The 24,167-nt window shown below is 45.6% G+C and overlaps 1 protein-coding gene across 35 annotated transcripts in view; it reads right to left on the bottom strand.

Annotated features, from left to right (window-relative positions):
* Positions 1–24,167, bottom strand: part of ANKRD6 (ankyrin repeat domain 6) — a 193,671-nt gene that overhangs the window by 98,622 nt on the left and 70,882 nt on the right. The window contains exon 1 of one of the 35 annotated variants that reach the window (XM_070225287.1): positions 11,344–11,492. The exons of 32 other annotated variants lie outside the window; for them this stretch is intronic. The gene's annotated coding sequence lies outside the window, so the exon portion shown is untranslated. Of the gene's footprint in view, positions 1–11,343; positions 11,493–24,167 lie in introns of those variants that run through there. 2 more of the 35 variants (XM_070225283.1, XM_070225293.1) reach the window with 2 other exon arrangements.

Below are 24,167 nucleotides of genomic sequence, written 5' to 3'. Positions count from 1 at the left end.
AGTGCCCACAGTTCAAGCCATCTTCAGAAACAGGCTCTCTGAGCTTGAGCTGAAGGAGCAGACTCCCCCTCCACACAGCTCCACCTCAGTGTTAACAGCACCAGCTTGTCCTGCTTCCTCCCTCTTCACTGCCTCTCTGCGCTCAGTTCTTGCTTCCCAAGAAGCTGGTTTCCTCCTTTCAATGCCCAAACCCAACATTTATTCCCTTAAAAGCAGAACTTTAGATTTGAGGCCTAATAAATTCAGCTCACAGATCACATGTCCTCATAGCTGGATCACACCTTTTCACTAACCCACATTTAAGTTGTTTGACAAAGATATCTAGCTTTTTGTGGTCCAGTCAGCCCCTTAGAGAGGATTAAATTCCTTTGCAGACCAAGGTCTAACTACAGGCATACTGTTCATTTTGTTTAGTCGTCTAAACACTTAACATCTGAATTGACCATGGATTTTGGTTAAAGAATCACTGGCTACTATCTGAAAAATACCAGTGTCCAAACTCTAAAACCTTGTGTGTGTGTGTGTGTGTGTTAGAGGCTGGGGGTGGGGGAGGGTGGAGGTCGGGGGGGATTTGTCTTGGAGCAAGAATGTAAAGTGATATCTTCACAAGTATACAGCCTTACACTCCTCAATGGGACTTTTCAAAAACCTTGGACAATGTTTGTATGCTCTCCCCACCCCGTCCCCCCAGCCATCCCAACTCGTGTTGAAGTCTTAATCCCCAGTGTGGTGGTATCAGGAGGTGGGGCCTGTGGATACTTAGGTTTAGATGACGTCATGAAGGTGGAGCCCCCATAATTGGATTAGTGCCCTTATAAGAAGAGGAAGAGACCAGAGTCCCGCCCCCACCACCACAATGTGGGCACACAGCAAGAAGGTGGCAGTCGACAAGCCAGGAAAGAGTCCTCACCAAAAAGAGAATCTACTGGCACCATGATCTTGGACTTCCCAGACAACAGAATGGTGGAAAATAAATGTTTGCTGTTTAAGCCACCCTGTCTATGATATTTTGTTATGGTAGCCCAAACCAATGAAGACAGTTGGCTTCAACCCTATTTCAGAAACTATTTAAATTTAACTGCACAAGTAATACATGCATAAATTCTCATAGTAAAATAAAATTCAAATGTGATAGATAAAGCAAAATTCCTCTTGACCACGACCTCCCTTTCACCTCATGTAGGAAACCACATTGCCAGCGTGATGCCATCCCTCCCAGATTATTCCTATGGGCACACACACAAACACACACACTGAAGCACAAAGACACACACTCTTTCTTTTGTGTGTGTGTGTGCATTTTAAAACAAATATATGTATTATTTGCAACTTGCTTTTGAAAAAAACTACTATATTCTCTGGAATACCATAATTTATTTAGGCACACCTTTATTGATAGTCATTTAGGTTGTTTCCAATTCCTTTTTTTTTTTTTAAGATTGGTAACTGATGATAGCTCAGGGCCAATGTTCTTTTTTTCCTCTTCTTCTCCTCCCCAAAGCCCCCAGTACATGGTTGTACATTATATTTGTAGGTCCCTCTAGTTCTGCTCTGTGGAATGCTGCCTCAGCATGGCCTGATGAGCGGCGCTAGGTCCGCCCCCAGGATCCAAACTGGCAAAACCCCAAGCCGCCGAAGCGGAGCACGAACTTAACCACTCGGCCACAGGCCAGCCCTGATTCTTTTTTTTGCCACAAATGATGTTGCAATGAACAAACGTCTCTTTGTGTGCATCACACTCATTTTCAGATGGGTAAATGAAAGTAAAAGAAGCTAACTGCCTTGCCTAGTTTTTCAGCGTGGCCTAGAGCAGGACAGAGGAGACTCATCAGCTGGCTGGATTGCTTTCCAAGCTTCTCCCTACATAACATCAGAGCACTCATTTTGCTTAATCAGTTCTAATGTCTTAAAAAATATATTTAAAAAACTTAGAAATATAATACAATTTATACACACACACGCTTGCACACACACATACATACATACATTCAAGTCAACCTCACGGAGAAGCCTTTGGAGGCAACTCCTACTGGATCAGCTACATTCCTTGAAAAATCCCAGACAAGTCTTTTTCTGCACACCAGGGCCACAGGGAGGACAGCCCCAGCAGCACTTCACCAAGAGCACATTCCTCGGCTCCGAGGCTGGGAGCAGCGCCGCCTCGAGACTCAGGTTCACAGCAGAACACACTCTCCTCCCAGCAGTACCTCCAGCTCTAAGGATACAACTTTCATGTGGCTTTGCAGAGAAGGGGCAGCTGGGAAAACACAAAAGGGCAAAAGCAGCCCCACTGGATGCCAGGTGGACCCCAGTAACAACGACGGCAGGAATGATAAGAGAGCTAACGCTGACTGAGCTTTTTACCCTAGTCACGTATCATAGGGATGTCTTCCCTTAATCCTCTTGACAACACAAGGGTTTGGCCCTATGATTACCCACATTTCATAGATGAGGAAATAGACTACAGAGAGGTCATCCACTTAATCGGGATTGCACACGGCTAAGCCGGGGTCAGGGTGCGAACCTGGGCTGTCAAGTTCCAGGGCAACGCTCTGAACCACGGAGGGAAGCTGCTCCCTGGCTCCAGGGAGGCGTCCACTCTCCATGTTAGGCCAAGTATAGGACAACTTCCGTGGCGTTCTTTCAGAAGAAATGCATGTTTGACTTAAATGTGCCCTGCATACAGTCTGTGGGGCAAGGCCCTAAATTACTGGTCACTGCTGCCAGGTCACAGCTCTGCAGAGCTGTCCGCCGAACGGGGGCGTATCCCACGGACTTTACCGCCAGGCCCAGGGCAGGAGGGCAGTCAAACAACCACACATGCATCACGTTCCATACTTATCAGGGAAACCCAAAGCACAAATTCCTGTCTTTGCACTGATCTTTCTATGTATGCGTATGTTTTAAACTCTCATTTATTTTAATCTTATTGTCTCAGTTGTCAAAATACAGTGGCTGGGGAAACACACAGTCTGAAGTAGTAGAGGTTTTCCAAACCAAGCATTTTTTCCCAGAGTGGTTAATTCTGAGAAATTTTACCCTGTTTATACTGCAGGCATTCGGGGTTTACTACTTACGGACTCCTAACGAAAGCCAAAGATTTACATTAGGGGGCACACTTCTCCCCATTTCCTAAATCAAGATGTCCTGAGACATCACGGAGGAATTCAAATATTATTACTTACATTAAAATCAAGCTAATCATAAGGAAGTTTTAAATATACATTCAGTTTTAATGAACTTGATTAAGGCAGCGATTGGGGAACCTTACTCTTGTTTAAGATTTTCAATGCCTCCTTCTCTTTTCCCTAAAGAAGCTATGCGCTCTACTTAGCTGAACTGGGAGTCCAAAGAGAGTCCTGCTAACGGTTTGTCAGGTGCTTGTAAAGGCTTCCATTTCCACCTGCCAAGTGCACTCGCAAAGCCAGGTAGGCGGGGCGGGGACGGGGAGTTCTCAGGCATTAGCTCCCTAAGTCTACAGTGTCTTCAGTGATCCAAACACACTAGCTGCCTCCCTCTCCCAAGGTCACACGCTTCATCTCATTACTGACTCCTATTTTCTGCACAACAGTCAACACCATGTGATATGATCTTCTTCATTAATTAATTACTTGCGTGTTGTCTCCAGTCACCCCATTCTGTGGGAGCTCTAAGAGAGCAGCTGCCTTTTCCATGTTCACCACTTTACCCCCAAGCCTGTAACAGTCCCCGGGCACAGCAACACTTATAAATATTTGTTGAATGAATGAATGAATCAGTTGGATGTGAGATGTGTAGTCAAGAATGTAAAAATAGGATCTAAAGATTGTTCTAAACAATAGCTCTATTCACCAATAAGTACTTGACAAGCTCACTGGTTAGGAGAAAGAATAGGCCAGAAATCTTCATTCCTCCCCACTCCCCACTCTGGAGTGGGAGGCACACAAGCTTTCTCTTTTAACCTACGCTATCTTTCATGTTCAGAAAAAACTTTTCCATAAAACAGGTTTTCAACTTTTCTCTTTTTTTTGGCAAAGGCAACAACCACAAAGTAATTACAGGCTTTACACCTAACAGGATCATAAATTAATTGAAAAGCTTTGTACTTCGCACAACTCATCTCTCCTCCGACTGTCAGCAAGAATCTGTTAGGGAGGCAACACGATATCAGCTCTGTGGTTACGGACAAATGCTTCAAGTCAGCCATAAAATCGTCTGATTGTCTTGAAAAATTAAACTCTTTTACAGCAGAGCCACATTTGGCTGCATTATGAATACTGTGACTTGGTATAGGAAAAAAAAGACCCGCTCCCTCATCTGGGGAATTAATTCCTCCAGGGCATCAGTTCGTAATTTAACACGATGAAACAGACATTTAGCTAACAACGCCCCCATACCCTGGGAAAGCAGATGTTATTTCCAAGTCATCCTGGGAAGACACACAGCGTCAAAACATACATGTATATACTGGATTTCAGAAAACCAAGTCTTATTATTTATTGGCACCAGGGACTATCTGACTCCTCCTCCACACCTCCCCAGGTCACTGAGATGCCAGCTCGGAGAATCTGGCTGACCCCACACACCCCCACTAGGTCGAGCTAAGTGGAAGACAGGGAGAGATGGCTGCTTTTTGGAGAGTACAGTGCTCACAGAGAAGCATCTCTCCACACACGCTCACTCGTGGTGGCTGGAGGCAAGGGGTTCTTGTACCGACTAGGGTAACTTCAAGGAGGAGAGAGCAGCATTCTGTTCCTCAATTGGACATCTACTTGGCCAGCAGACTTGCTAACTTGCCCCTATTTACTGGGGCAGAGGAACAGAGAACTGAAGGTGGTCCAGAGAAGACCACAGGGTGAAGAGGGGACCAGCCCAAGTCCCAGAGACAGATGCAAGTGGATCCTCCAGAGTAAATACCGGGAGGCAGGGAACACCGTGGGGCAGGGCAGTTAAGGGCTACCGACCTCATCAGGTTGCTGTAAGCTGCCAAAAGAACAAAATAGTGCCTGACCCTTATTAAGCGCCGCAAGTGCTTGTGGTTATGTTTCTTATTATTTTATTTGAAGCCCTGATTCTATAGGACTAGTGACGTGACTTTGGGCAAGTCCCTAACCTCCGTGGGCCTCAGTCTGTAAAAGTGAAGATGACGACAGTATTTACTTCACAGGGTTGTATCTGTGTATGTTAAGAGCCTGTACCTTGTAAGCTTGTAATACAGTGTAAACTTTCAACACATTCATTCATTCATTCATTCACTGGATGATCGGCTGGTAAATGCCAGGCCTATAACAAACCAGATATGCTCCCTGTCCTTGTGGAGCTTAAAGTCTAGTGGGGAAGGCCAACACTGAACAAGTAACTCCAAGTGTGATACTAAAGGGAAGTTCAGTGTGCTCTGGCAACATATTCTGAAGAAATGAACCTAGCCCAGGAGAAGAGGGAAGTTCCCCTAAAGGAAGTGTAATTTCAGCTGACACATCATGGATGAATAAGAACAGGCCAGATGAAAAGCACTCCAGGCGGCATAAACAGCATGTGCAAAGGCCCAGAGTCCAGCATTAGCAAAGCACATTAGAAAAGTAGGAAGAAGTCCAGTGTGGGCAAATGACAAAAAGCAAAGGGGGAGTGCAATGGTTAATTTTATGTGTCAACTTGACTGGGCCATATAGGGTGTAGAGATATTCCATCAAACATTATTCTGGATGTTTCTGTGAGGTTCTTTTTGGATGAGGTCAACATTTTAATCAGTGGTCTTTGAGTAATTTGAGTGGTCTTTGAGATTGCCCTCCATCATGTGGGTGGGTCTCACCCAATCAGTTGAAGGCCTGAATAGAACGAAAAGACCAGCCTCCCCCAAGCAAGAGAGAATCCTCCAGCAGACTGCCTTTGGACATCATGTGCAACATCTGCTCTTTCTGGTTCTCCAGCAGATGGCCTTGGGACTGAAACTGAAACAGCCTCTCTCCTGGGTCTCCAGCCTGCTGGCCCAACCTGCACATTTTGGACTTGCCAGCCTCCATAATCACATGAGCCAATTCCTTGTACTAAATCTCCTTCCACATATATATCCAGCCCATCAGTCTGTCTCTCTGGAGAACCTGACTTATACAGGGAGTAAGGAGAGACGAGGTAGTGTTGAGGGTAGAGACCACCCAAAGGTCCAGTGATCCCAGTGGATAAAGCACAGGATGTGAGGGCAAGGAAGGGGTATGGGGCAATGGTGAGCCCTGGGAGAGGAAGTCCCATGACCAGATCTGTGATTTTTAAATGGTCTGCCGTGCTGCAGCATGAAGAGTGAAGGCTTGGATTGGGAAGGATGGGGAGACGCCGAAAAAGAAGGATCCACGAAATATCGAGAAGTTTTGACCACATGGTTGGATAGCAAAGTGTTTTTTTCCATGCAAAAAGGAGATAAAGCATCCTGCAATTCTCCTTCAAGGAAAGTAGCTGCTAGCACATGGATTCATTCATCTTCCAACTTGAACATATTTATTTGCCCGTACCTTCCATTCTGTTGATTCCTCTATCTCCCTTTCTCAGCCCAACAGTGACACTACTGTGAAAACAGGAGCCAAGAGGAGGAACAGATCAGGAAAGTTTGGCTGAATTCCCAGACAGGAGTGCACCTTCCCGCCCACCGGGGAGGTGGATGCGAGGTCACAGGCCCACAAGGCGGCCTCTCATTCCCACAGACGCAGCTCCTGGGGCGTGCCACGATCCTGATGGACCAGGTATCCTTCCCTTGCAACTCCTAGAGCAAACTGAGGACAACGAGGCCTCCCACGAGTCCCATGATTGCATTCTGTGTATGCTGCACGGGTGTGTGGTGAAAACAAACCCAACCATCTTTTGGGCTTGTCGTTTAGTGTAGAATTGACATTCAGATGTAGAAATTTAAGAAACAGATTTGTTCCTCAAAGCAAACCTCTGTGATTTTTAAATGGCCTGTGGCTGTGCAGAATGAGGACGGAGGGATGGGACAATGGTGGAGCCAGGAAATACTGATGTGGGCTGTTTCCAGAACTTCTCCACAACCCACAAGGTAAGACTTTCAGAGTCAGGTTACACATTCATGTTGGGAACATTTTCAAAGCAAGCCCTCCTGGCCAAGTGTGCCACATTCTTCATTTCTTGCTCCCACTGGGGCCCTTCCTGCTGGCCTTGCCAGGCCCCGAGCTGGAGCACTGTGAGTGGCTGGCCTGATGCTGTCCAGGCACAGCACAAAGTGAAGACCACTGATGGTCTGTCTCTCAGGAAGTAAACTGGGCTACTTAACTTCCTGCTGCCACTCAAAGAGCGTTTCTCACCTAAAGTCACCACAGAATCAAAACCAAAAGTGGATTCCCAAACAGCGCTTCCCGTATAATATTAAGATAGCCTAGGAGCCCTCGCCCCATGCTCAATTCGGGAAATGGTAACGGGGTCAGTTTCCCTGCAGAATCTGAACTGCTGAGAAATGGACAGGCTCCCAGCAGGCCCTCTCTAGCTGGGGCCACGGCTGCAGTTTGAGGAGCGACGTTTCAGAGGCTGCAGATGAGACTACCCGGGCTGGCAGCTGCCACCGCTCTCTCCTCCTGAGGTTCACAGTGAAACGGTGTTGGGGCAAAGCTCAAAGGAAGAACAGAAAGCTCAGAACTCCCACTTCCTCAGTTCATGGATGTTTAACTGACTTGGCCCTCCAGACGTCAGCACCAGGGCTTATGGGAAACAGGACGGGGCAGACCCTCCAATCACTCAACACCCTCCAAAACCTGTGGTAACCAGAGGGTACGCATGCACCTGCACACACACATACGCAATTATCACCGCAGAAGCAAACCAGCAGCTCATGGCAGCAAGAGGTTGCTGCAGGAAATATTAAAAGTACATAAAAACTACAGGATGGAAATGCTGGTTTCCCAGTGAGACATGACAGGAGGAAGTACAACCTACCGCCCTTTGAGCGCCCTCAGGCTAAGGGTGCAAGTCTCTAGGGAGGCAGCCTGGGCACAGGTGCTCATTTTTAATTTTCTTAAAACAGAGCAGAAAGAGCTGCTGTGGGTGCATCAGCTGGGCTGAGGGCATTTACCCCCCCTGCTGAAGGTTGTAATGCCACTCCTGCTATTCTGGCTCCTCTTACAGAGGGTGAAAATCACATGAACTGGCATCACTCACCTTTCAACCAACGGCATATGAGCTAATTTCATTACAGAAACATGTTTTGTAGCCAAACGGACGGCACCATGACCAGACACCAGAGCTAAAAGAACATAGTTATTAGCATTCCTCTTTGATATCAGACTATCAACTCAGCCAAAAAAGGTTCATTCATGCTGTAAATTCCTTAGGGTAGTGACGTCAACATATTCACGACTGCACGCTCAGCACTAACACAGTAGTGTCCTAAGTGACTGTAGAACGAATAAATGAAACTGTATTCTCCAGCTGCTATGGAAACAGCACAGAGAAGTGTGGGGCTGGCAGCCTGGCCACGCCACAAACCCTGCTACAGCAAACCTTTCACAGGATCACTTCCGTCACTTGCAGCGAAGAACAGAGGTGACGCTGGACTTACAGTGAAAATGGAGGACTCCAGATCCAGAAGGACTTATAGCTCTTCTCTGGGCAGGATAAGAATGAGTTATTAAGATGATAAACATAAAAAGAATTGTCCCCCTGTGGCCACAGATCAGAAACTCTGAGCTCTTCTTATAAAAAGTTCAGAGCTTGGTTTTGTCACTTTTTGTGATGTATCTAAGTAGACATACCCCTCAAAAGAACCTGAAGGTCTTCCAACCACAAGCTGGTCCAATAACAGGAAATGCCTTCTTGAAACATCTTCTCTTTAGATCCCCTGCATGAGACTTTGAAGGCAAATTCCCTCTCTATCTTTACCAAGAGCCCCCCTTCCCCTGGCCCCTCCCACGAAGACAGCTGCTCTCCAATGCAAAGAAGCAAACAGCCTCTCAGAGAGAAAAGGGAAGATGCGAATCTTGTCCAACACAAAACTGACAGCCTGAGAGTGCCACACCCCTTACACGCCCTCTGCTGAGGCCACAATCCAGTCCTTCGGCACATGTTAACACACTGGGAGTTTACTAAGTGAGGTAAGACAACAGCCTGAAGAGGCTGCTCCAGCTCTCGGGGGAAATTTGCTGCCTTCATCTCACCTAGGTGGACCCACGGATGCAGGTCATCCTTGCGTCGCTGATAGGATCGCCCGTGACCTGGAGCAATCCTGAGTCCCTGCACCTTGGACTCCCTGACATGCCGAAGGCTGGATCTCAGGAGGGTTGTGGCAGGGCTTTGGGCCACTAGAATTCATCCCTTCCTCCCCTTAGGCAGTGCCTTTCAGGGCCAGACACCAAAGACCAGGAAGACTGCAAGTCTAAATGGGTAAAGCTCAGGTCAGGAGACCCTCCCCGCTAATCTCTTCCGGAAGAAAAGAAAAAAAAATTCTATGAGAAATTTCTCGAACCAAGAGATGTTACTCCCTAATCTTCTGGGGCTGCCCTAGAAAAACTTCCCAGGCCACTGGTGTGTACTGCTGACCCAGGAAGCTAGAATCCCTTCCCCGGATTTTGCAAAGCATAAGAGTAAGCCCTGTTAAAATGAGAGAGACGCGCCCAACAGGGCTGACAAACAACTCCCAACGCAGAAGGGTGTTGGTTTGTTTTATGACCTGTCAGGAAGGGTCATCACAAAAGAAAACAGTTCAGTATTTACCAGGGGAAGGGGGGTGGGGAGTGGGCACAGGGGGTGAAGGGGGGCACTTATGTGGTGACAGACAAGAAATAATGTACCACTGAAATCTCACATTGATGTAAACTATTATGAACTCAATTTAAAAAAAAAAGTTCTCTGGTGCCCTTGGTGGCCAATTACCCTGGCCAGCTGCAACTAGTGATCTACTTTAATCATTATAGAGTAGCCTGTTGTGTAATTTGTTATTAATGGAATTATACAGAACGTACTCTTTTGTGTCTGGTTTCTTTTGCTCAGGACAACATTTCTGAGATTCATCCATATTTTTGTTCATTTTTAGTGCCACGTGATATTCTACTGTATGGATGAACTACAATGTGTTTATCCATTCTCCTGTTCATGACATTCGGTCTGCTTCTAGTTTTAGGCTATTGTGAATAAAGCTGCTATGAACATTCCCGTAAAAAAAAAAAAAAAGATGGGTCATCGCAGTTTCAAGATGACACCCCCAACAGTATTTCATTTCTTTTTTTTATTGAGATATAACTGACATTATATTATTTTCAGCATTTCACTTCTTAGTCTTCCCTTCAGCAGGTCTTGAGGGAAGACCTCTCAAGGCTCTGCCGGAAGCCATTTGGCGGTTGATTCTTATTCTATGAAGCCCTTTTCCTTTGACCATTCGGAGATGGAATTGAGCTCCTCAAGCTTCACACCAGCCCCAGCAACAGCCTGGAGTAGGCCTATGGTGGCTGCCTGCCCTACAGCAGAGCTCTGCTGACTGGAGCTTCTCCAAAGCATCTCCCAGGGAGCCCCCTCCCGTGGCTTAGACGCTAACACATCACGTAGACATTCTTCTAGGCCAGAAGTGAACTAGATTCAGGACCATGAACGGCAGGCTCTGAAAACAGGCCCTAGGTTTTTCTGTCTACACTGATAGGGAATTCTTTCTGGGGAAATGCACAAACTGATACCAAGGCATTTCAATTGTCAACACAGGCCAAAGAGCTTACACTGGAGCCTCAAAGGATATTATTAAAAGCACAGGATATAAGACAACGTACATATAATATGCAAATTTTGTTTTGAAAAATCAATATGTATTATAAATGCACAGAAGAGATACTGAAAGGGTTTACATCAAATAAATAATGCTACTCCCTCGGAGATCAGATTGGGTGACTTCTTTTTGTATGTGTGCTTATATATTTTCTCAAGATTTTCTACAATAAAAATACTTATGTAATGAGAAAAAACACATTACTTTTACAAAGAAAAATAGATCTGATTTATCCAATTCCTTCCAGCCCCAAGGCAACCACCCTAGTCCAAGCCCTGCTCATTTCTGCCTTAAACCAAAAATTCCTCTCGGCTCTCACTTGGCTCAACACCACTGCCTGCCAACCAGACTTGTTTTACTTTCTCTGGCTTCTTCTCACTGAGGCCAGAGTGCTCTCCTAAAACATAAATCTGATTATGTCACTTCCATTCTTAAAACCTTTCACAGCATACTGGTTGTGCTCAGGATAAAATTCACAATTCTTAACAGGTTGGAGGCCAGCTGGCCCCTTCGCACCAGCCTCACCTCTTCGGACTCAGTGTGCCCTCAAGTCCTGCCTTGTCAACATGCCATTTCCTCCATCTGGAACCCTCCCTCCTCTTAGTTTAATTCTCACTCACCTCTGAAGCCTGAATCTAGATGTTGCTTCCCCAGGGAGACCTACCCTGACCAGCTAGGCCAGGTTTCTTGTGGGTTTCTTCTCATGACTCTGATCAGACTTGTAATTACTTGTTTAACATCTGTCTCCTGGCTGGACTGTGAGTTCCACAAGAAAAAGGACCTTTGGAGCCCCAGCTTGGCACAGAGTAGGGGCTCGATAAACAGTGAATTTGAATACTTCTTCAAAAATAAACTTCTGAAAACCAGGGCAACATTAAATAAAATCTCTGTATTTGTCAGCATATCTCCTGTGATATTTCAAGAATTACATTTTAAAAGAAGAGAATGTGGGAGGACAAACATTTATTGTGCCCATTTTTCCTGTATCTACATATCTACTGTTCTCCTCTAAGACAAAACACACAAGCGCTATCATAAGGAAAGCTAAAATCATTGGCTGCCTTTTAAAAACATGCAGCATTCTTGTTCGCACAAAACAAGAAGGGGCTGGGCTCCCTCACCCTTCACTCTGCCGCCTAGAACTCAAAGTCCAAAGGAGGACTTCCAAGCTCATCTGGCCATCTGGACACCAGGTCCCGCCTGGCTCAGTAAACCACTAATAATCCAGGAAATAGTGATGCGAACTGTCGACAGAAGACCATTTTGATATGACCTTGGGTCCTTATCTTCCTCATCCTTTGTGGTTGAGCTGTGGTTATTGCTAAGATATTTTATGAGTGTTTGCTATTTGTTGGGATGCTGACAGATTTGCAGCGGAGCATATGCAGCATGTCCCTCTTCCTGCATATGTGGAGGGACCTGCCTGATGATACTGTGGGCCGTGCAACAGACTAGACGGCTGTAGGCTGCAGGGCTTTCAAGAAAATGAAAAGAGGTACCCAATTTCCTCTTACACTTACAGCTTGAGTTCATTTTCCAACCCTTCCCCCAAATTCTTACTAGGAAAGTCAATTACCCACATGCAAAATATCACACGATCCAAGAATCATTTCTGTTTGGATGGAGGTGCATTCTATTATTTTCTCATTTAACAGATAGCCTTTCTAAGGAGATGATTATGCACTTTCCTTAAACCCTGCTCCAGTTCATGGTACAGAAACAGTTTACACCACAATCTATTTATTTTTCATTCAAAAGATATTCATCAAGAATTTAAAATATGCCAGGCAGTGTACTAGGAACTAGTACCATCTGAAGGCCCAAGACGCTCAAATTCATCTCTCTATTCCAAATCTCTCCTCCAAACTCCTGAGCCATGTATCCAACTTCCTACTAATCATTTCCACACGGATGTCGCAAAGGAACCTCAACTCTGCAAGTCTAAGACCAAACTCATCTTTCTCCATCCTAGTCTCCTTCACTGTTCCTTTTGCAGCAGCTCTGCAAGTCTTAAAAATCTGAACTCAGCCTTGAAGTTTCCCTTTTCCCCTTCCCTCTGCTGAATGCTTCAATCCGTCACCACTGCATCCTGATGCCCTTGCTTTTGACATCTCTCTCACATCCCTCTCTACTACCACACCAGAATCCCAACTGGCACTGTGTCTGGCCTGGGTTTCTGCCATAGTTTCCTAATTAACCAGCTTGAATCTACTCGTGCTCCTTCTGATCTTTTCTCCACAGTACAACCAGAGTGATATTCATTCTGTGAATCAAAGCCAGTCTCATCATTGCTTAAAAGCCTTCAATAGCATTATGCTAAGTGAGATAAGTGAGAAAGAGAAAGATAAATATTGCATGATCTCACTTACATGTGGAATCTAAAAAAGCCAAACCCATAGAAATAGAGACTAGAACGGTGGTTGCCAGGGGCAATCAGTCTAAACATAGGTATGATGTAGAGTATCTCTACTGCAACAAAATATCTAACGACAGGCTACTGAGGATGTCTCATGTACACCGTAATGCCATTTATGATCTGATTACTTACGTAACTGAAATATGACAGAGTCTGATGATCCTTCTTGTCACAAATTGGAACATCAAATTTTCCATCTTATAATTTTTTAAACGTATCTGTAGAAGTAACAAGGGCACCCCGAATCCCTCTTCCATTCCATAAATAGGAAGACATTTAATCATAATGAAGTGCAAACTTCTCTGTCTCATCTGCAAAGCCCACTGCCACCCAAGACCAATGTTAATGCCTTTCTAGTCCAGAAAGAAATTAACCAAAATATTTGGGTTATATTCTGAAGCAGTTTATTGCTTAGTAACTACTTAGTGCTTTACGAGCACATAAAGTAGAAAATAAAATCTGAAATATATATAATTTTTAAAAATCTGTAAAATGGCCAAAATGTCCATCAATAGCAGAAGGGAAAAATAAATATATAGCAATGCAAATCAATAAGCTGTGACTCCCTATAACCACACGGATGAATCACAAACATCCTTCTTAGCAGGAGCAGCCAGACACAGAAAGGACGCACTGTATGATTCTCCTGATAGAAAATTCAGAAACAGGCAAAACCAACCTGTTGTATTAGATGTCAAGAGAGCGATTTAGGGAGAAAGGCAGGCAGGGATCAGGAGGGACGTCACGCAGCCTCCTGGCTGCTGGCAGCATCCAATTTCCTGATCTGGACGGTAGTTACGTGAATATATTCACTTTGTCAAAATGTATCCATCTGTATGTTCATGATTTGTGCACTTTCAGTTTGTATATTATATTTAAGTGAAAAAATTTTAAAAGGCTTTACACCTATGGATCTGGATTTTCTGAGGGAAACCACTCACTTTTCTAAGAAAATAAAGAAAACAAGAATTATTACTCTCCGCAGATTAGCTGAGAAATCTCCCCCAATCAGTATCTTTGATTAAAATTGACATTGATGATTCAACATAGTAGTGGAGGTGTTGGCCAGAGCAATTCGGCAGGAAAAAGAAATAAAAGGAATCCAAATAGGTAATGAAGAAGTAAAACTCTTGCTCTTTGCAGATGACATGATCTTATATACAGAAAACCCCAAAGAATCCATAGAAAAACTATTAGAAATAATCAACAACTACAGCAAAGTAGCAGGGTATAAAATTAACGTGCATAAATCAGTAGCATTTCTACACACTAACAATGAACTAACAGAAAAAGAACTCAAGAACTCAATCCCATTCACAATCGCAATGAAAAGAATAAAATACCTTGGGATAAACTTAACCAAGGAAGTGAAGGATCTATACAATGAAAACTACAAGACTTTCTTGAAAGAAATTGACGACGGCATAAAGAGATGGAAAGACATTCCATGCACATGAATTAGAAGAATAAACATAGTTAAAATGTCCATACTACCTAAAGCAATCTACAGATTCAATGCTATCCCAATCAGAATCCCAAGAACATTCTTCACAGAAATTGAACAAAGAATCCTAAAATTCATATGGGGCAACAAAAGACCGCGAATTGCTAAAGCAATCCTGAGCAAGAAAAACAAAGCCAGTGGAATCACAATCCCCTATTTCAAAACATACTACAAAGCTACAGTGATCAAAACAGCATGGTACTGGTACAAAAACAGGTGCACAGATCAATGGAACAGAATTGAAAGCCCAGAGATAAAACCACACATCTATGGACAGCTAATCTTCGACAAAGGAGCAGAGGGCCTACAATGGAGAAAAGAAAATCTCTTCAACAAATGGTGCTGGGAAAACTGGACAGCCACATGCAAAAGATTGAAAATTGACCATTCTTTTTCACCACACACCAAAATAAACTCAAAATGGATCAAAGACCTAAAGATTAGGCCTGAAACAATAAGTCTTCTGGAAGAGACTATAGGCAGTACACTCTTTGACATCAGTTTCAAAAGAATCTTTTCGGACACTATAACTCCTCAGTTGAGAGAAACAATAGAAAGAATAAACAAATGGGACTTCATCAGACTAAAGAGCTTCTTTAAGGCAAGGGAAAACAGGATAGAAACAAAAAAACAGCTCACTAATTGGGAAAAAATATTTACAAACCACTTATCCGACAAAGGGTTAATCTCCATAATATACAAAGAACTCACACGGCTTAACAACAAAAAAACAAACAACCTGATCAAAAAATGGGCAGAAGACATGAACAGACATTTCTCAAAAGAAGATATGAATATGGCCAATAGACACATGAAAAGATGTTCATCATCGCTAATCATCAGGGAAATGCAAATCAAAACTACACTAAGATATCACCTTACACCCGTTAGATTGGCAAAAACATCCAAAACCAAGAACGACAAATGTTGGAGAGGTTGTGGAGAAAAAGGAACCCTCATACACTGTTGGTGGGAATGCAAACTGGTACAGCCACTATGGAAAACAGTATGGAGATTTCTCAAAAAGTTAAAAACAGAAATACCCTATGACCCAGCCATCCCATTACTGGGTATCTATCCTAAGAACCTGAAATCAGAAATCCCAAGAGTCCCTTGCACCCCTATGTTCATCGCAGCATTATTTACAATAGCCAAGACGTGGAACCAACCTACATGCCCAGAAACTGATGATTGGATAAAGAAGATATGGTATATATACACAATGGAATACTACTCAGCCATAAAAAAAGACAAAATTGGCCCATTCGCAGCAACGTGGATGGACCTCGAGGGTATTACGTTAAGCGAAATAAGCCAGTCAGAGAAAGACGAACTCTATATGACACCATTCATAGGTGGAAGTTAATATATTGACAAGGAGGTTACCAGGGAAAAGGGGGGGGTGGGGGGAGGGCACAAAAGGGGAAGTGGTGTACCCACAACATGACTAACAATAATGTACAACTGAAATCTCACAAGGTTGTAATCTATCATAACATTAATAAAAAAAAAATTGACATTGATGTGTGAAGTGCTGTAGCAGCCATCTGCTAAGCTGAGTGACATTTCTGATGCTGCCAAGAAATCAGTTTACAGGCTTCACCAACACTGGTAAACCACAGAAAATACCTGCCTCCAGTCAAACTCCAAGCGCCGGCTAACAGAGAAACCCAGATGCCGCTCCCTGTGCCAACCCTGGCCCGCAGCCCTGCCCTCCAAACTGAGCTGAGCTCCCAGGAAAAGGCAAACAAGCTCCCCGGCTTGGTCTGCAGGTGTGGGTAGGAATTCCACAGGCCAGCAAGCCAGCAGCGCTGCTGCCCTCTTCACAGCAGCAGGGACCTCCCAAAGCCTCAGGGTGTGACTCTGAGAAAGGGGTACAATCCATGGCTTCAGATCTCATCTCTGGCCAGGCATCCAGGGAAGGGGAGCCGGGGACTGGAAGTTTCCCGGGAGGGGAGGGAATCCAGCGAGGTGCTGAGAAAAGCGTGGACTGGGGAAGAGTCTACAAAGGAAGAGAAATCTGGGGTGTGGTGGGCCCGCACCTACCCCTCAATGACCTCAGCCCTGCAAGGGGGCATTTTACTTAGGCCCCACCCCACATCAACGGCGTGGCCTTCACCTCACTTTTCATCTTCATAATAAGCCCTGAGACAGAAGTTTTTGGATGGGCAAGAGACAGAGATTGTCAGCAGGTCAGTCTACCGCCTCCTTCATTCTCCATCCAGGGCAATGCTGGGCAATACCCAGTCATCACCGCCCTGCCCTCGGGCCCTGCCCTTGGCAGCCATTCACTCATCCGACAGATACACCCTGAGCACCACCACGCACCAGGCCCTGTCCCAGGCACCAGTTACACCACAGGACAAAGCAGACCAAGATCCCTCCCTCAGGGAACTCACATTCTGTATGATTCCACTTGCATGAAATGTCCAGAAAAGGCAAATCCATAGAGACGGAAAGTAGATTACTAGTTGCCTAGGGCTGGGGGATTTGGGGGAAAAATAGGAGTGACTGCTAATAGGTAAGGGGGTTTCTTTTCCGAGTGATGAAAATGGTCCCAAGTTGATTGTAGTGATGGTTGCAGAACTCTGTGAATATATTAAAAACCACTGCAGGGGCTGGCCCCGTGGCCGAGTGGTTAAGTTCACGCGCTCCGCTGCAGGCGGCCCAGTGTTTCGTTAGTTCGAATCCTGGGCGCGGACATGGCACTGCTCATCAAACCACGCTGAGGCAGCGTCCCACATGCCACAACTAGAAGAACCCACAACGAAGAATACACAACTATGTACCGGGGGGCTTTGGGGAGAAAAAGGAAAAAAATAAAATCTTTAAAAAAAAAAATAACCACTGCATTGTACACTTTAAATAGGTGAACTATATGGTATATTAATTATATTTCAATACCGCTATTGTATTAAAAAAATAATAAGTACCAAAACCCAGAACTTTCAGCCTCAAGCTCCATGCTGTTTCCACAGTACCAGGCTGCCTTCCATCTATAAGGAAGAAAGTGAATGCTACCGAGGAAGGCTAAAAAACTAATTATTTGGAAAGACTGTTAAGCGTCCAACATATTTGCTAATGTTCCCCATAAAATATTAAGCACATCAGAGATCGCATCAGTCAGGATGGGCCAGGTTATGCTTTGGTAACAAACCAACCCAAAATGTCACGACTAAACAAGAGATGTTTATTTCACACTCAAGCTCTGTGCACCTACGGTTGGCTGGGGCTCTGCTTCCTCTCCGACTTGCCCAGGCTGACGGAGAAACCATCTGGAGCTTTCCCAGTGTCCACGGCCCAGCGAAAGAGAGATCTGGAGAGTCACAGACTAGCGATCACACGATCCAGCCCAGAAGTGACACGACACACTTCTTATGACTCATTAGCGGAGCAGTCACATGGTCCCAGGAAGGGCAAGCCCATCACACGCCCGAAAAACACAAAGCTGTGACTATTCAGTAAACAGCACTAATGTTTGCACAGGGAATCAGGGCATAGAGCAGTTAAGAGCGTGCATGGTGACGTCAGCACACTTGGCTTTGAATCCCAATGCAGACACTCACCATCACCTTGGAGAAGTTAACTTGACCTCTTCATGCATCAGTTTCCTCATCCATAAAGTAGAGGCAGTAAAAGCATTTACCTCACAGGTTTGTTAGAAGATTAAGTGAGTATTTCTATCTGTAAGGAACTGAGTACCTGGCAGGTGCTAATGACCTAAGAACTACATAACTTGTATTATTTTGGAAAAAAATTGTAAAGGCAATGTTTTTTATTTTTGTAATATAATTAATGGATGGGCATTGTGAGAAGCGTCAGCACAGAAGCCAACACATACAAAGCAGATTCAAATAAAAGGCAGCCTCTGTGAACAGAGAGCCAGGAGGCCCACGCCCTCCGAGGCCAGGCCTCCAACCAGCTGGCCAGTATCTCAGCTTCTGTGTTTCTTTTTCATCTTTAAACAAGAGCCTGTATGAGGTGACTTCCAAGGTTCTCCCGCACGAAAAGCTTGGAGTTCTTGATTCCCAGGTCACTGCTTGGCCTGATAAGGTATTTTTCATTGTCTACTCTTTGTTTTTGACCACAAAGGGGGATCCTCCCTTCCAGTCAAGAGGGCACGAATACAATTCCCACTGGCTCAGAAAGGTGGCTCTCCCCTGGATCCTGCCCTCTGCGCAGCCCCACCCTAACCCTGCTGATCTGGAAAAGCACCTACCTGCTGCCAGCCGACCCCCAGGAAGCTGCCAGGCGAGAGGCAGGTCCCCGGGTGCCTCTGAAGGAGAGAGCGGAGAGAGGGGTAAAGAGTCAGCCAGAGGGCAGCCGGCCTCCACCCAGAGTGGCAGGGAGCTCGCCTCCTCCCACCCCTGGGTGAGGACTTCAAACCCCGCACGAGCGCTCCACACCCCCTCAGAAGCACCCTCCCGCCTTCACCTTCCCACCGAGGTCCTGGTTGGAGAGCGCGCCTGTGTGTTGGAGGGGCAGGACCTGTCACTCTCATGGTTTAAGAGGAGCCTAACATTCCCCGAGACATTCCTGTGGTCCAGCTTCTGGGGTCAGGAACTGGAATACAAATTTAAAAATTAGGAAGATGTGCTATGAGAAAAAGAAAAAGCTCTCAATAGAACAGAGCTTAAGAAACTAGGGAGCCACCCACAATATTTTAACCTCAGCTGAACACATGAATGTGTGAATAAAAATGTGTGGGGCTGTCCCAGTGGCCTGGTGGTTAAGTTTGGCATGCTCTGCTTTGGTGTCCCAGGTTTGGTTCCGGGCATGCACCTACGGCACTTGGCAGTGGCCATGCTGTGGTGGCAACCCACATACCAAATAGAGGAAGATTGGCACAGATGTTAGCTCAGAGCAAATCTTCCTCAGCAAAAAGAAAAATAAAAGTGTGTGAGCCTAGGAAAATAAATCTCTCAGTGCTGCTGATTTTCCAACGTGAATGACCATGTCTAACAATTTCAGTCTCAGTAACTGAGGCCCCTCCTTTTAGAAGCCATTAAAGCCACCTTCACCAATATAATCTATCACCTTAAGCCCTTTCTACCCCTCAGCATGTGTCTCTGAGCATGCTCTCATTCTGCTTTACACTCCATGTGAATTTCTTTCTCTCCCCCCTGTGTAATCATCTCCCCTGGCTCAAATGCTGTGCCCATAGGCATAGACTCCACGCAAATCCCCCCTTCAGAGTAAAGCCTTTCTGAATCCCCCAGCCTCCTCACCATTTCTGGGTCACTTACTGTCAACAGCACTGTTGGACACTGCTTGGTGCTATCTTTGAGTTCAAGCCAAAAGCCACGTGAGTGAGCCCTCTTGAACTGGAGTGTCCAGCCCAGTCAGGTCATAGATGCAGCCCTGGCTAGTGTCTTGACTGCAGTCTCACAAGGGACCCCAAACTACAGCCACCCAGAGAAGCCACTCCCAAATTCCTGACTCATAGTAACTGTATGAGATAACAGATGCTTACTGTTTTACATAAGCCACTAAGTTTGGAAAAATTCATTACACAGCAATAACTAACTGACTGCAGGTGATAAAGCACCTGTAACTACAGGTGATAACGCAATTTTAATAAAATATTGATGGTAGAATTTAAGTGGTGAGTATATAGGTGTTCACTGTAAAATTCTTTCAACTTTGCTGTATGTAGGAAAATTTTCATAGTCAAAGGTTGGAGGGGAGGAGCAGAGGCTGTACAACATAAAACCGGCAGCTGGACCAGTCCATAACAGCAATGCAGTGATGTTTCCTGAACGACAGAAGAGAATGATTTAAAAGGGTTACCAGGGAATACATCTGTTCTGGAAGGAGATGTCTTCAGAACATTTTTTACCATATACATTTTAAGCATGTATTTGTGTGAATCAAGTAGTAGTAGAAATGTATGTACTATTTTACTCGTTTTTTATCCCAACCTCCCACTTTCAAAAACAGTGATCTGCCAATTTTGGTTTTATCAGCCAGGACCCTTTCAGGAACCCCATGATGTTAAGAATCATTATCACAGCAAACGTAACCTGTTTCTTCCGATGAGGCCACCTGCATCCACTGGTCCTCCTCTGTGCTCTGCTCGAGGTTCGTTCTGTCTCATTTAGTCACCCAAGTAATCAGACGAGCTGAATTCTCTGACGCTTTATCAGGCAATGGTTAGAGAAATTGGATTAACTTTTACAAAATAATGCTCAACACAAAGCTGCAAGAAACGGATACTTCCGCGCTCCAGAGAAATCAGACTGTCAGACCAGGGCTGAGGCCAGTTCACGTTTTCCTCAGTATTTACCTGGACTGGATACCCACTCCCGAATATTTTTATAGCGAAAACAGTGTGCTAAAATTGCTGTTCATACCAAACGTTGACAATGTGTTTTTAGACAAATAGTGCGACCCACCTAGTCTTTTTGTGTAATAACATGAACTATAAAAACATTTTGCAATAAACAGAAATCCAGACTCATTATTTTCTCCAAATATAAATAAACCAAAATCTGCCTGTCAGTGATGGCGCCCACTTTGTTTATTTTACAGACATCAGAAGGGGCCATCACAGTATAATTGATAACAACAGCTCCTTTATTACAAAGTACACAGTACTGTGCTAAAGATAAGCTTGGGAAACACTGACAGGTGGATTCGGTGTTTAACGAAGGGCTGTGCGTGGGGTCTTCTCAACACTGGCCAAGGCAGCACGTCCAGAAGGACAGACCCTCACAGTATTCACTGCAGACACGCGCGCGTGGTAGGGACTGGAGACTGGCTTTTGGTTTCACCTCGCCTCATCCTCCTCCTAGTTGGAGGACAGAAAGCTAAAAACTAAATTCTGCAGACCCCACACCCTGCAGGTGGAGACTGGGATATGATCCAACCAGAGGCACTTGTGCAAAATTAGGAAGATGGACGTGAAGCGGAGGCCTTCTCTGTATAGCTTTCGGCTGACAAGCAAGATGTGGCAATGGGACACCTTTCTGTAGCCACATTCTAGGACCATTCTCCTGGGTGCCGAGAGGCATCATGGTGGCAGCCGCCTCTTGATTCAGGCTTCCTGATCCCTGGAAGCCAGGCAGGCAGGGCTCTTGAACCCACAGCCCTGGCTAATGTCCTCTGAGTGGGGAGCCCCCCTGGTGGGTCATTTCTTCACTATCCTGGGAATCGCCCACCTGGACCTCCTCGGGCCTCCAGCCCTTCTAGAAGTTCTGTGAGCACTCTATCTCGTCTCTTCCCACTTAAAAGTGGTCTCTGTTTCCTGCACTGAACCCTTACTTATTCACAAAAGAAATTCTGTATCTTTTGAAACTATTTAAAAATGCAAATGCAGTTATCCTCCTGTACTTATTTTCCAACCACTCAATCTCTGAACACTTTGGGATGGGGAGCAAGTGCTGAAATTGCCCAGCTGAGGCACGTGGGTGAAGGACAGCACAAGCCCCGGTAGTAAACAGAAACAGAGACCTGGTAAGGAATAGAGAACTAGCACAGCGCCAGGGTCCGGGTAGGCCATCCCTGCTGCAGGGAAGGGAAGAAAGGAGAGGCGAGGACACACAGGAAAAGCAAAACCAAAAGGTGAAATGTTGGCAGATGCGACAGCCCTTCTGCCACGCCCCTGCCTGTGGGCACACTGGACTCATGGAGACCAGGCTTGCTGCTGCTCTGAGTCAAAGCCCATACTGCACGAGGTGAGGCTGAAACAGGCGTGATGGCAGCTCCTCCACAAGTGTGCAATTTACCCACGCACTTCCAGGCTGTGGTGTCAGAGCAACTTAGATTTTCAGGTAAAGGGAAAGGCCAGAAGGAAGCATTCTATTTGGTTCAAAAGCCAGCAATTCTGAGTTCCATTCCCAATGCTGCTGCTGCTGCTGCTGCTATCGACCGGATGGCAAATCCTGAGCTGTTTCCTGTGCGTCTGTCATGACTGTCCTACAGGACCCCAAGCCCCTCATTAACAACAGTAGCAGCCACCTTATACTCAGGACCTACTACACGCCAGCACACTATACACATCTCATCTGACCACACAACCAGTGCATCAGAAGATCCAGAATCCAACCACATCCCCTCGTTCCACTGCTACCGTCTTGGTCTGAGCCTCCATCCTGTCTCACTGGAGGCTGCAGAGCTTCTTGCCTGGTCTTTCTGTTCCTGCCCTCCCCTGGCCCCCTCAGACTATTCCTCATCACAACTGCCACGGTGATTACTGTCAAACCTTAAGTCAGATCACATCACACTTCTACTCAAGGCCCCTGCCCCACGACTGAGCACGACTTCTCATGCTACCCAGAATAAAAGCCCAGGTCTGTACGACGGTCTACAAAATCCTCTGGGATGTGCCACCCCTTCCCTCTCTGATCACATCTCCTATTAGTCCCCTGGCTCACTCTACTCCAGCCACACTGGTCTCCTTGCTTCTCTTCCAACACACGAGGTACACCCATCTCAGGACCTCTGCACTGTTGTCCGTCTACACTGAATTTTCTTCTTCACCCAGATATCTATGCCCTCCCCTTTAGCCCCTACAGGTGTTTGCACAAATGGTACCTTATCGGTGATGCCTTCTCTGACTACCTTATTTAAAACTGCAGTCTTAGCACTTATTGCTATCTATATACTTATTTATTTTGTTTACTGTTTCTCACCCTCCTCTAGCTCCATGAGGGTAAGAATTGTGTTGTTCAAGGCTACATCAGCCATGTAGCAGGCACTGAATAAATATGTGTTGAACTGAACGAGTAGATGAGGAATCGAAGGGATTCTGTGACTTGCCCACATCTGCACAGGGAGTAAGGAGCAGTGCTGGGTTCCCTGGGACTCGGAGGACCCCACACTCTGTCCAGCACACCCGAAACCCTCCTTCCACATCCCAGGGGCTGTTAGAGACGCAGCAGGCACAAGATAAACATTTGAACTGATGTGAGGCTCTCTGTCCTCTTCTCCACTCAGGAGAGGTAAGTGCTAACCTTAGATGCAATGGGCCCAGAGAGCAGTGGGACCCACTTTCTAAGGACTTGCCTTGTCGTTCTTCCAATCCTTCCTAGAGAACCCAAGCAGCAAAAAGCATCAGCTCCACCCACTGGTCTAACACAAAGAGCTGGGCACAGCCTGACGGGCTCTGCAGTTTTAGTTCAATCTACTAACCTCAGTGGGATGGCTACTGCAAATTGTCTCCGATTCAGGTCGCAAGGATTATGCGGGTCCAAGGCAAGTACTCAGCTGCCTGTGGGATGGATGAGTGGGTGGAAGGGCTCCTGCAGCACTAGGAGCAGGCTGGACAGGGAGCGATGGAGGGCTTACAGCCCAGGGTTATACATAAATAGGAGCAGCAGCAGCAGCAAAGGATGAGTAAAATCCTGTTACAACCACCACACTTCCACCCCTCCGCATGTTGAATGAAATATGCCTTTGAGGAGGCGGACCATTAGCTAGAGATCGGCAATCTTTCTTGTAATACCCTATGTTGAGATCTGGTTTTTTAATTAAGCGAATTAATATAAACAACAGACTTAGAATAGTACCTGCCACACTAATTT

This window comes from Equus caballus, chromosome 10 (assembly GCF_041296265.1).
Source record: "Equus caballus isolate H_3958 breed thoroughbred chromosome 10, TB-T2T, whole genome shotgun sequence".
Classification (NCBI taxonomy): domain Eukaryota; kingdom Metazoa; phylum Chordata; class Mammalia; order Perissodactyla; family Equidae; genus Equus; species Equus caballus.
This window is presented reverse-complemented; position numbering and strand designations above follow the sequence as displayed.